This window comes from Micropterus salmoides, unplaced genomic scaffold, assembly GCF_014851395.1.
Source record: "Micropterus salmoides isolate LMB-PRFRI ecotype aquatic unplaced genomic scaffold, ASM1485139v1 Ms_hic_scaffold_22, whole genome shotgun sequence".
NCBI lineage: Eukaryota > Metazoa > Chordata > Actinopteri > Centrarchiformes > Centrarchidae > Micropterus > Micropterus salmoides.
The window spans coordinates 6,941,133-6,955,016 of NW_024041373.1; the positions used below are offsets into that span (position 1 = coordinate 6,941,133).

Below are 13,884 nucleotides of genomic sequence, written 5' to 3' on the forward strand. Positions count from 1 at the left end.
TGAATAAATGAACATTACTAGCATTAATGAAAAAAAGTTTTTTGATCAAAAGTATATTTATTCGTCTCCTTAATGATCTGATGATATGAGGTTCTTCTATTCTTCCATTTTTAATTGTCCGAGAGATCCTGCATTGGATCCCAAAACTGTATTACTGTTCCCCAGTATTTTATCATCATTTCAAAAACATACCATACCATAACTGTCTTCGTTGCAGTATTTAAGTTTTCCACAGTTATCCTGCTTCATTACCCTGTAATAATATTACTGTAATTCACAATTATTTAAATGGTAAAAATACTCACAGTGTCCTTTAACCCAGTTATTACCTAACCTTTTGTCTTCCCCCCCGTACTCAGCATAGGTACCCAGTAAGTAATGTATTGACACCCCATATGTACTCAATAATTACACTGTAAATTGCGGACTGTAATCTAAGTGTTGTTGCCTTTAAAACTTTAATTTGATCAATACCAACGCAATGGAATGTCATTGGGCCTTGTTTCAAAATATTCATGAAACAAGTTACTGGAGAAGTGATACCTTAATGGGAACAAGTCTAATTATTTCATCCTGTTTGCAAAATCTTCACTTGTTTAAAAAACAAGTGTAATGTGTTATTAATTGATCAGTGGCCAGTGTGCATACGGACATTTTAGCCATGCTAGAGAGAGGAGTTTTTTTTAAAAATGGATGGTACCCTTCAGTGAAAAAGATCCAAGCTATTTGCTCCTAAGCTAAGATGGAGAACTAAATTGTCGATTGCATGGTCCAAATTGGAACAAGCACAAAAATCAATCAAAAACAATCGCTTCAAATCTCTTTGTTTTACCTTTTCCGAGGCTCTAACGCTTGGATCAAAGATGATTGGAACATTCTGAAGCATATGTTAAAGGGGGTGATGAGACAAAGGCCAGTGGGTTGTTAACACCATTACTTTGCTTGTTTTCTATTCAGGGTGAAAACAAATCTCTGATGAATGACTCCTCTCCCTCTCACTCTCACTGGTTCTGTCTCTCTGCGGTCACTGTGTACACTGAGTGGGATGGCTAATAAGTCCCCATTGGGCTACATGGCTTGCTCCCAGCTAATCACTTTTTGAGACAGAATCTTCAAAGTGTGCCCTCTTGTCTGATGCTAATCTGGGCCAAGAGGGTCTCTGTAGATGGATGAGTGTGGGCCGTGGGTAGACCGGCTCTGCTCCATCCAAATAATCTGTCCATTTATTTCAGTAATGTGATATGGGTGATTGTGTAAAAACCTAAAAAGTGACATTTAACACTGATATTATTATGTGCAGCCATTAATTGTAGATGCTGTCATGGACCTAGGTCAAAGACAAGCTGAATGTTTTATTTGTTTTTACGTGCTTGGCTACAAATATAGAGGGACATGTTTCTGATTAACTAGAAATTAATTAAAAGGCTGAATCATAACCTTTGCTATGCAGACAGTGCTATAATGTTCCTACCAGAGTCCCTTCAACACCAACAAAATAAATGCTACAACTCTAGAGAATTATAGTGTGTTGGGATCCTTCAGCTACATTAGATGATATTTTCATTATCACTTGCCCAGGTGACAACCTGCCTCCCCACATGGGCCAATGAGTGTAGAAAAGTAAAAAAGATTTTTTGGCAGTGGTATATCTGCAGACGAACTGTGTTACATTACTTCTCCCTACACATTGTTTCTCCAACTACTCCTTATATGTAGCACACACTGCAAATAAAATAACTTTAAATACCATTAAAGGGGACCTATTATGATTTTTCATATTTTCTGGCATATCTATAATGTTACAGTATCAGATCATCAGGTCATGTTAAACATGACCAAAGCTTCAAATAATGAGGTATTTAAAAGAAATCCCTGTGAGACAAAACCTCAGATATCCCACTGTTCTGAATGCTCTGTTTTGAACAGCTTTTTATACCAACGACTCAGTATGATGTCATTCCGAGCCGGATTTCCATATATGGTCATTTGCTCCAGGCAGAGAATGCTGGCCACGCCCACAAAGAAACATGCAGCCCCATCCCTGTGGCAACTGGTAAACACCATTCGACAAACTTCTGATCTCCGGGCTGAGGCTATCTGGGAAGACCGAAAACCTGCAATTCATCGAGTGGCCACTTGAGGCTGGCTGCAGAAGGGAGTCAATCTCCATTGACCCATGTTAAAATGCCCAACTTTACAGCAGAATAAAACATGTTTACAGCCTGGTTCAAATGATGGTTTTATTGTATATTGCTAATTTTGCCCTTCGTGACAACTGTGAGGGAGGTGAATTTTTTATAACTCACCTGTTTAAATTATGTTAAGCCTTAAAGTTCTGCATTATTAGGGGCGTGGCATCTTTGATTGACAGCCTGGTGTAGCCGTTTGGACATTTCTACATGCAGATATCGCATGAATAATGGCAGGCTGTGCGGTTTATTGGAGAGAGAACCTCTAGGAAGTCCGTGTTCCAGTTGGTGAGTGAAATTCCTGTATTTTATTTATGTGTTAACAATAGGTATCGCTGTCTGCGTATAGCTTGTTAGCTTAGCTCGTTACGCTAATTAGCCAGATACGAGCAGCCCCAAGCTGCCAAGCTAATGTTGTAGGCTACCTGCAGAGATTTGTATCCGCCTTTTTTGTCAGCATATAATGAGCGTTATGCCTGCAGACAGGTACCTGGGCTGTAACTAGGGCGATGGTTTAGTCAAAGTGAGAAATTAGGTGTGTGAGAGCCGCCTCTGAGTTTATTTGGTGGATTAGAATTTGCCAAAAAAGGTTGTACAGTTCAATAAGAAATTTAAAACAAGATCGTAATAATAAATGTTCAATAAGATCTGACTTGAGTAGTCAACAGGTGTCTAGCAGCATGGATTATTATTGCACACTGTCCAGCAGCAAACCGTATATTGCACATATTAGGAAACTACTTTAAACTTTTAATATTGATGTTTTCATGAATGCAAGACAAGAGTTTAATTTGTTAAACTATTGCTTGTGTATTAGGAATACTTATATACTTATAAAATTGATCAGACATATAATAAAATCACATTCTTATCACATATCACACATCATCAGTTTCCTATGTTAATTGTAAATAGAGTGATCTAAATTCAACAATATATTATAGTCAGGAGCTGTAAAGGAAAATATTAAGATGGTATTTATAGGTTAACATTTTGCATAAATGTTAGAAAGTAAAAAATTAAAGGTTCTTATTTAGGTCTTATTTTGACATTTCTTTAAGAGACAAATGTGACATTGACTGAGAAGTTACTCTGTTGTAAAAAAAAAAACACCTACCCACAGAATGGTTTAGATGTGCACACATTATTCTGTGTTTAAACTAGACTTATATCAGAGCAGCAAACAAGGCACTCCTCAAAAACTTAAGGCTCTGTTACTCGATCTATAGGTCCTTATTTATCTGTGGTTTTCAGCAACACGTCACCTCAGCTCCACCCATGAACCGCCTCTTTGCCACCTTTTGGTTATCCTGGAGTGGCGCATGGCGACATGCAAAGATAACAGCGCGTCGCCCAATTTGGGCTTCAAAACTGCTCATCAGAAACCAACGGGTAACGTTACAGACACTACGTCTATTTTTATATACAGTCTATGGTAAACACAAGACAATGGCCAATGAGAAGACAGTGGGCTTTGGAGGGGGTTGTCTCAAAGAGACAGGAGCATCTACAGCTTGTTTTAGACAGATGCTGAAATGAGGGTCTGCGTGAAGTGCCAGTATAAGATAGATTATGGTGAATTATAGATTATTTTTGAACTTTGAATCATGCAAAGCTGCCATAGAGGAGTCACAGAACTGCAATATAGGGCTGGAAACCCAAAGATATTCAGTTTATTTTCATAGAAAACCGAAAAATAACTTTTTTAACTAAATGACTAATCAGTTATCAAAATAGTAGCCAATTTATTGTCTGTCTATCAACAAATCAATTAACTAATTGTTTCAGCTCTACTTGCTGTTGTACAGTAGCCACAGAATTCCTACCATTTGTTGTCTGTTGACAGAGAGCACAGCCACACAGGCTACAAATATGAATTAAATGTGTCCTGTGTGAAGCAGGGCTGAATGGCAGCTCAGTGGTTAGCAGTATTATCACCTCACCACAAGAAAGTTCAATCACACCGGTGAACCGTGAGACACATCCAGGTATGCTGGGATAGATTTCAGCAGCGAGTCACTTTGATCAGGAACAAGCAGGTATATGGGTGAGGTTTAAGATGCTGAGTCTGAAATCCAGCTGGGGCCCTTTGTTGCATGTCATTCCACATTTCTCTCTCCCCTCATTTCCTGCTTGCTGTCTACTGTAATAAAATCAAAAAATGCCCCCATAAATACATAAAAACAATGGAGCAATCAGCTAAGGAGAATGGAGTTTGGATGTGAATCTGTAAGCATGTGTCTCCTATAGAATCAGAATCAGCTTTATTGCCATGTATGTGCACACATACGAGGAATTTGACTCAGTATTGTACATTGCTCACAATGTGCTTAATCAGACACAAACAAAAACAATATAGACAGATATAATGTATTTTATCATCCCCTCATGTATGGTAAGCCGTAGGGCTAATGCCAGTGCATTTGGAATTTTGCCTGGTATTTGATTATGTTTTGTAAGTCACATGAGCATTTCACTAGTTGAGAAAACCTCTATTAGCATATGGCTCAGGGCAGCATTTTCCTGCAATTGTGCTAAACAGGCAGTGGATTGACACCAGTTTATTAGCCCTGTTTAACAGATTAAATGGCTGACGATCCCAGGGGATTTCATTTTCTCACAGTAAGGCTCAGATCATCATCTTTTTTCCATCTTATTAAGAGAATTGTGATTCCCATCATGGCCAGCACAATCATGGTGCTGGAGAAATCGCTGCCTGCCTGATCGTTCTGATTGGAACGATGGTCCTGATTGAGAAATACAAGCCTCCTTCTCCTCTTTTCACTACATATATGAGTCAATTGGCGCTGGTCCCACTGTAGCTGGGGGGTGGGTTTGGGTTGACTATGGATGGGACCTTCATTGATCAAAACATGGAGAGGGATGGGGGAAAGCCGAACAGCCAGAGTGAGCTGATTATGGTAATGCTTCAACAGATCGATTAAAGGGATGTGCGTTTGAGGCACAAGAGTTCTCCAATAAATCCTCCATCCTATCCTTGCTCACAGTGAAGTGTTTTGGATTTCTCAGCATGACCAAGACTTGTACAGAATACCAAGTCGCAGCTGAGGACAAACACATCAAAAGTGCATCCATAAAATCTGATAGATACAGATTTGAGGAATTTCTATTGTTTAACTATGACTTGTTGCATTAAAAAAAAAAAAAAATTCTATCACTTGTGAAAAAAAAGATGCTTGCTTACAATTTTCCTCTGTCTTATGCAAAAAGGGAGACATGCAATTGAATGAAGGGAACATTCAACTGAAATCCTGTCTTTTGACCATCAAAAACTCACCATGTGCAGACTGTAAAGGAATAGGATAACATTTTAGGAAATATGCTTATTTGCTTTCTTGCCCATGGGTTACATGAGAAGAGCGATACCACGCACACTGTTTGTTTTTTTCACAAGATTTTTTTGGGGCCTTTGCCCTTAGTGAGATACTATAGCCGGAGAGAGACAGGAAATATGGGAGAGAGAGAGGGAGGGGGTAACATTCAGCAAAGGGCCACAAGTCGGACCCGAATCTTGGCCGTTTTGACATTGGGCAAACACTTTCTCTGAGCTGAACAGCACCCCACATATTTGTCTGTTTAGTAAGAAGCTGGAGTCCGGAGATGGTTAGCTTAGCTTTGCATGGAAACTGGAAAAAAACGGGGACCCAGCCTGGTTCTGTCCAGGTATAAGAATCCTTTGAACTCACTAACTAATAAGTTATATCTAGTTTATTTCTTCTATGCAGTGTAAAACAACAATCTAGTTGTCGTTTTATGGGACTTCCTGGAGAATTATTTTCACCAGAGACTCCCGATTTTCTCATTAACTCTTGGTAAGAAAGTCAATACTCTTATTTGTCGAACTACCCCTTCAAAGAAGGGAAAAGTTTGTAGTTTGCTCCTTTGCGGAACAGCAGTTGAGGTTTAGGCTTGTCTACTCAAGGCTTTTTTTAGCGTCTAAGAGAACAGATACACTTGGCTTCTATTTTAATCAATACAGGTCAGTCTACACAGGCCTCATAACAGCTCACACTATATGTGCTTTATGCACCTAACTACAACCTGAAGCATATCCTTCCCCTTCAGGTCTATTTTCTTATGTTTTACACGTGTAATAATAGTGATGGTTTTTGAGCAATGCCAACATGGGTGACCACTTTAATACACCTGTGAGTCACAGACAGAGGATTGCAGCTATTGATGATGCTCTGCTAGCATGTTGCTTTCACTACGCAGCCAGTGTACATTGTTCAGTAATGACAAGTAAGTCTAAAGTCTTGACCCTCAGTAAAGTTCCAAGTTCAGATCAAAAGTCCCAATTCAAGAAAAAGTCAAGTTCTTAATGCATCCTAAATCATTTTCTATCCTAAGTCATCATTATGTGTGTGCTATTCTGCACTGCCACATGCAATTGACTTAGAAAATGTGGAGACCATCATTTTAATAAAGCTGATGCTATGTGACTAAGCACAGTAGGCAGAAGCTTTATCCTGGGTGGGTTTGGTGAATACATTTGTTCTGTTTTGGCTTTCTTTGCTTCACATTCACACAGTTACACAGGTTTAAGCTCAAGGTATCATAAATGTACCTTCATTGACCGCTTGCTCATCATTTTTGCCAGTGAGTTCATCATCAGCCCGATGAGATAAAGATGACCACCAAAGCCATTACAGTTTTATTTGGTACATCTGAAGGATTAGTGGGAAGGGATTAATATGGCAAAAGGAGGGCATAAATATACGCAACTCTCCATCTCTCTTTTTTTCCTGTGCCTTAATTTATTTCCCAGATCTGCCCTGGCAATGCCCAATGTCATTTTCCTGGCAAGAAGTTTAAATGCAAAATGAGACAACAAGCCATTGAAGACAATCGCATCTCAAGACAATGCTAATGGTAGCTGAAATACATTTAAGCCAAGAGATATCTCTTTTGAATTTTTATACATACATTTTTGCTGTCATGTCAACAAAATGGCACTGTAATTAACAATTAACACCTTTTCTAACCATGTAGCACTTCCTGATTGTCCTTAAAGTTATCATAGTGTGAATGCTTTTATGATCATTTGGCATGTTGTGTTCTCAGCGCAGCTTTTGCTTGTACACGCAGCATTGTGTCATTGTTGTGTTTGTCCTGGCAGACAGGACGTGCGGGCGTGCGCACACGTGCGTGTGTTTGATTCCAGCTCAGTCCTGCAGCAGGGAGGCAATGAACCAATCAAGATGCACGCAGTCAGCTTGTTGCATCATCTACCACGGTGATGGGACCGTAGAAGCCCCATTATGCTGTTTAGATGCGTGCGCGTGGAGGTGATTCATCTTCAAAGCTTTGTTATTTTTCCTCAGTGCGATTTGTCTTTGCTATGCAGACAGCGACGACCCCGCGACCCCTCAAGCATCTCATTCATTTACACAACAGGTCTGCAGCTCAGCGCCACTGTGTAGGAAAAATCCTATATAGAGCTCCTGCATGTGTTATCATTAACAAGTGGCTCCTCAGACCATGCTATACCTTGCATCATCATGCTCACAAGAAAATGTAATATTTACACTTTTCTGGGGGTTGATCAAATCACATATGAAAATTTTATTACGTCTGCTTTTTTTTTAAATCTTTGAAATCTTAACAGTTTGATCTCTGCTGAAGAGGAGGTTGAGAGGGTTGTTAATCATGTTCCAAAGTGGAGGTCCGCAGCCAGCCATCCCACTGTAGCATGTCTAGCTGATTTTGCTGATGAATGACTCCCAGCTCCCCACAGTCATGCATATTCATGTATACTCATGTTGATATAAAGGCACTTAACACACGATGCGCTTGCTAGCCCCCTACTCTGCCACTGTGGAGGGAAATTGTAAAGTCACTCAGATCCATAAGCAGGTTACCATGGAGACACTTTGGCAGCACTAGCTATACCTTCTTGCTACTGAATCATAAATGGGAGGAGGCACTATGGGCCAGCATATCAGATAATACACACTATACATCATGGAAAGAAGACAAGAAACACATCTCAAATCTCCTGTGTATCTGCGTGTGTGTGTTTGTTTTACAGCAATTCATCAACTGTTAGGGCGACAGCCGCCGCATAATTATTTCATTCCAGTTAATTTGGTCGAGTTCACTTTTCCTCCTCAAACTGAAAACTGTTTGATGGCATACGTTTATGAGATCAATACTTGGCCTTGGCTTGCCAAAACTGACAATCAAATAGCGACCAAAAAAACTAATTGAATGATTCAATCTGCGAAGCACACACACATCAGTTCACATTCATTTCACCTCTGAGCCAAATCTCATATTACAATCTGAAAAGGCCCAAAGAGACCGCATTTGTTCTACCCCTTCTCTCTTCAAATGAAGATCTACTTTAATCATGTTGTTCAAGTGGAATGCACACTTTCAGGTTAAATCTACGGCTCTCACAGCAGCGTGAGGGACGGACGGGTTATGACAGTTGATTTCAGTGCAGTACATTTGTTACTGGCTTGAGATGCAGAATGTCTTAAATAACACCATCCGACAGGTGGAAAATAAATGTGTAGATGAATGGACCAGTGACCCAAAATAAGTGATGGCTAATCTGGGAGTGGTTGTTAAAACAGAGCTTTTAGATGTACTGAATTAAGGAGAGCTCATACGTTTATCCATCTAGCAGTCCAAATAGAGAGGACAGGACCCTGCGGCCTAATCCGAAGTTATGACCATGTTTCTCGGGCAGTGCTAACACACCCACTTTGTGTGATAGCCAACTGTTATTGCTGCACCGACTAACCGCACATTAATCCTGTCTCCCTGCCCTGCAGCTGAATCAAACTTGAGAAGCATGAGTGTGGGAGAGAAAATGTGGTGATAGCAAAGTATGACCTGGACCACACAACTGTTTGTGTGCGCGTGTGTGTTTGTGAGAAATCCTTACTCAACCAACGGTAGAAAGCCTAGGTATATCGTTATGGGTCTGGATGCTTTTCTTGGGATTCCAGTCATGCCACATCAGTCTTATTCACAAACAGGCCAATTAAAGTCAAATCAGCAGTATTCATGAGTGAACATGTTGGTGAATAAACAGTTAATGAATGGTTTAGGGAGTGAATGAATACATGAATACATAAAAGCTTCGGGGTTGTCATTGGCTGTCTCTCTAGGCATTTGCTGGAGAGTCCTTTCCTCACCTTGAATGGACAAGAATATGAATATTATTAACCCTGTCTGCTCATTACCACAGAGAGCATAGAGAGATTGATGTTGTGTTTTACGCTTACATAAATACATTTACTGTACTTCCAGGTATCAGACATGTGTTTCACGTAGAACAAGCTTATATTTTCTAAGCTGAAGCTTCTAAAAGCTAAAACCACAGAGTAAACCTGTTGTAATCCAGACACAATCCTTTTAGGTCCGTGTGTCAGCTAAACTGGAATTTAACTGAAATGCAAGTTGACAATCATTGCTGAAGACTAATGTCACCTCAAAGAAAATAAAGGGTTTAAAAATTAAGAAAAATGGTTTGGGTCATCTAATATGCAAATTATGTTACCCTAACTGTTCAGGATCATTTCTGTATTTTTAAACATGTGCCCTATTTTCACATATAGGGGTCAAAACAACTAGTAGGTACAAAACATTTAGGAATCCCTGCAGTAGATGGCTTCAGCCAGCAGCCGCGAACCAGCTGCAGTGGCTGCAACGTATTACTTTAGGGTAATTGCGCCTGTCAAAATTACATCCACAAAAAGTGCTTCTTTTTGCCACCGACAGGCTCAGACTGTCATGCCAGGTGTCAGACAACATCATGGAAAGGATCCCCGATTCCCCGTGACACCCTTTCTTTTTAACGAGAAACAGAAGTCTCACAATTCTCGCTCTTAAATCTCGTGAGAGGCGAGATGTTGCAGGAAGACGACAGCGGAAATGTGAGTCAGAGTTGGCGAGAGGAGCTTGTTGTGTTCGAATAGCGTTAGGAAATAAAGTCTTGCCAGCAGTTCCTCCACACACACAACAAATTCCTCTCCATCATTTCCACTGGTGTTTTGGCTTGTTGTTGACATAGCCTACTGTTCTACCAACATGGTGCCGAATAACATCTGCAATAGTGTATTCACACTTCCCTTTTGCTTTATCCATTCCGTGCTTGTAAAATATCCACCGTGTAAATATAACACCATACACTTATTTTATTGTCTTCCAACTGTGACCAAAAGAGTCTGCCTGCAAGTTAGGCTAGGTTAATTAGCCCAAGATGGATAATAACCCTGAAATTGCGACTCCCCGGGCAAATTGAAGTCAGCAAAAAAAAAAGAGGTATGAACCGAACCATGGCTTAAATATCGATGTCTGACAGAATATGTTATGTTATGTTGTGATGGTGGTGAACTGACCCTTTAAGAATGAATGGGAGATGACTCATTGGAATGTTTTTTTTCTTTGTGTGCCCAAATAGTTTCTTGTGATTACAGTGTGCTGCTTGAAAGTATGCACTTTAAAGAACATTGTGTACTGAGTCACAGTCTTTTTTGCCTTCACTAATGATGAGCCACAGTGACATGGCATCAGGACACTGATCAGACAAACTCCTTTAATACTTTTCTGGATACGGAGGAAGCTGACGATGACCAATCAGGTTCTGTAGAGAGAGTCATACATTTGTATTAATTCATGCAGAAAATCTATGAATTTCCCTTCTAAGATCTGTTCTTTCTCAAAGACTTGGCTCCTTTTGGCTCATTATCAATCACCCTGCAGCTATTACATTAGTTATGCTTTTACACACAATGAATTCATTAATTTGTGATCCACAATGGGGTTTTTAAAAAATTAAACAATGTTGTCCATCTGTTGCAGCCGTTTGAATGTTTTTGTTAAGACACAGCCCTGTGATGTGACGGTTTGAGTCAGAGCTGACTGAGGAGAGTGTAGCTGACAGCTGAAGCACAGCTTTGCCTCTCCAAAGAGCCTGATTTCCTGCTTCAAATCTGCTCAAATGCCCCACCCCCCACCCCCCAAACAACAAAGCCCTGTCTGAAGGAAACAGACTTGTGTTGGCATGGCAACCGTGTAGGACTGTGTTTAATTTCTCTTGATAAGTAAGGCTAACAATGCAACAACATAATAACGCTCAAGAGGAAAATGCCTTTCAAGGTGCAACCATGGCAATCACTTCTGTAGACTCACGTTCCTTTGTTTATATTTTTAACATCGGGCAATACAAAAATGTTCAAACCTCAAATGTAGCTCCAGTAGAGGCTTGTGTACAAGGCCTTGCTAAATGTTGCTTTTGAGCAAACTGTGATTTATTTTCAGACTCTGAAACATCATGGGTAGAAATGACCCCCTGAAGTTTCCTGATGTCTACCTATTTGTCATGGTCATTGTGTCTTTGACGACGTCTGCGCCGACAGAACTGCCAACGATTACAAAAACAATTATGCAAATCTCCCATCACGCTCGTCAGCAGTTCTCCTCGGCTGGGGCCGAGCTCAGCAAGCTGCCCTTTGAGCTAAATTCATTTCATTTATAGTTAATTTTCAAGTTTCTGCCGGCGCAAATAAAATCATTTATCTCTCCTACAGATATATCTACAAAGGCACAGAGCTGTGGCTTTTTCTAATTTTGGATTATACAATAAACAAACACATGCTGGCTCTCTTTATTTTCACCTCTTTGTCTAAACATAGTCAACAGCAATCCCCCCGTGAAGTGAAGGAGCCATGTAATAGTGTGATGTTTATGCTGTGATTTGGTGGCTGCCCCGGGTCAAACTCCACTGTTGTGTTTTGCCCTGCAGTGTTTTGCAGCTTTGTGGTTCTATCAAGCAAGGCCGTGCATCAAGGAGCAGGTGGAGGAGGACGGAGGGAGGGAGGTGGACGAGAGGGAACAGCCTGAAATAAGAGGTGACTGCTGACATTCACCTGGATGCCCTCTGTAAGGAAAGGAATAAGTGGGGAGGGGGGGGGGGGGGATGCCGAGGCTAGAGTGTGAGGCGGAGGGGAGTGTGTGATTATGGTTACTAAGGCTACAGCATGCTGCCCTGTTGGAAAGGGACGGGCTTGGAGGAAGGTCAGGCGGCTGTGGTACAACCAGCTAAATCAACTCTGAAGTGTGAGGTCCCTGGTGGTGTTGGGGTTGAGGAAATGTAGCTGTTTAGGTTGCTCAAGAGCAACATAGATTGTCGCTTAGAACGGGACCTTGCAAACGCCGTGGCTTGTACCACACCCTCTGGGCTGTAAATCCCTTTGATACGCCACATACAAGAGGATAAAAGATGTAAAACAGAGATGAGGAGACAAGTATACAAGATAAGAGAGTTGTACGCCTTGAAAACATACCCCCAGGGGATGAAGGTCACCTGGCATCTATGTTCGCCGAATGAGAACCGCTCGGATGGCGAGCTGGCCCTCTGCTGAACTCTCTCCCATCTCCCGACTGCCACCGAGGCTCAAATCCTTTCCGCCTCTATCCCTGATGTCTGTATCCTGTGACATCTTGGAAACTGACTGCCAAGCTTAAGCTGTTTGGAGAAAGGAAATGATGCAACATAAATTTCAAGGCAAGGATTTTCTGTCTTTCCTCCCCACACACACACACACACACACACACACCCACACACACACACAAAGCGCAATGAAAATCAATAGCCTTCAAGAGTGAGTCAATGCAGAAACTAATAGCTAACAAACCCAATGCTGTAAAATCACATCTGGCTCCTCACACACGGGTGTAATTTAAAGGAATTGTGCTTAAGCACGCCGTTGCTTTTTGTCAGCTATATAGAATTATTTCCCCGGATAATGGAAGGGCCAGAAGGAGCAAAACAACCCAGACTCTTGTATCTGAGGGGGACGCAAAGCCTGTCACTGCCAGGGCACCCACATTTAGCAAACACCACAACACTGTAGCCAGCACAAGAAACCTATGAATGGACAAAGGAGCGCTTGTTAACTTGATTAAGAAATTTGGCCATCTTTTTCGTCAACATTGATTGGGCTGAACGTCTGACTAAGCAGCTCCCCGTTAACTGTAAGGGCACTATGGGCATCTACATTCATCTCTGGCAGGAAGCTTCCCTCCCCTTTAGGCTCAAAGTGCTGATCCCCTCACACTGGAGGGTGACGTGATTGAAAGCTGAACAAAACCGACTTCATTTGGAAAGCGAGCCCCCGTGTAACACGGCCATTATCTTTTTTATGAACACGTATCATCATCAGCCTTGTCATTAGCATCATTCTCCATTAGGGTCACTTACTGGATAATATGTGGGGACCTTCAGTGTTTCTGCTTCTTCCTAAAAAATCTGTTCACAGTACAGAAATGTGTTAATAACCACAGTTGTTCTGTTTATTTGAAAGAGCAGTTTCTGTGTAATTACTTCCTAATGAATCAACAAAGAGGATATCAGTCTGTTTTGTGCGCAAGTGCTTCACACCCCGATGAAGGTCACTGACCAGAAGATTAGCACATTTCTGAGAAAATTACAATTGAGATTGTGTGTAGAGGCTTCTACTTTCAAACATGTTTATTAGCCTTTGCAAGTACACACTGGCTCCTCTTACATATTTCTATCTATGAAATATTGAGCACATTATATCCTGTGCAGTTATTTCTGTTGATGGGATGCATGGAGTTGAGTGTGTGGCCACACCTGTAGGAATTGCATGCTCACAGTGCCCCTTTGAAAGCTTTTGTTTTTTTATGATTAAAC

At 41.0% G+C, this 13,884-nt stretch overlaps 1 protein-coding gene across 1 annotated transcript in view; it reads left to right on the forward strand.

Moving 5' to 3' along the window:
• LOC119917305 (adhesion G protein-coupled receptor A3) overlaps nt 1-13,884 on the forward strand; it is a 170,752-nt gene that overhangs the window by 99,217 nt on the left and 57,651 nt on the right.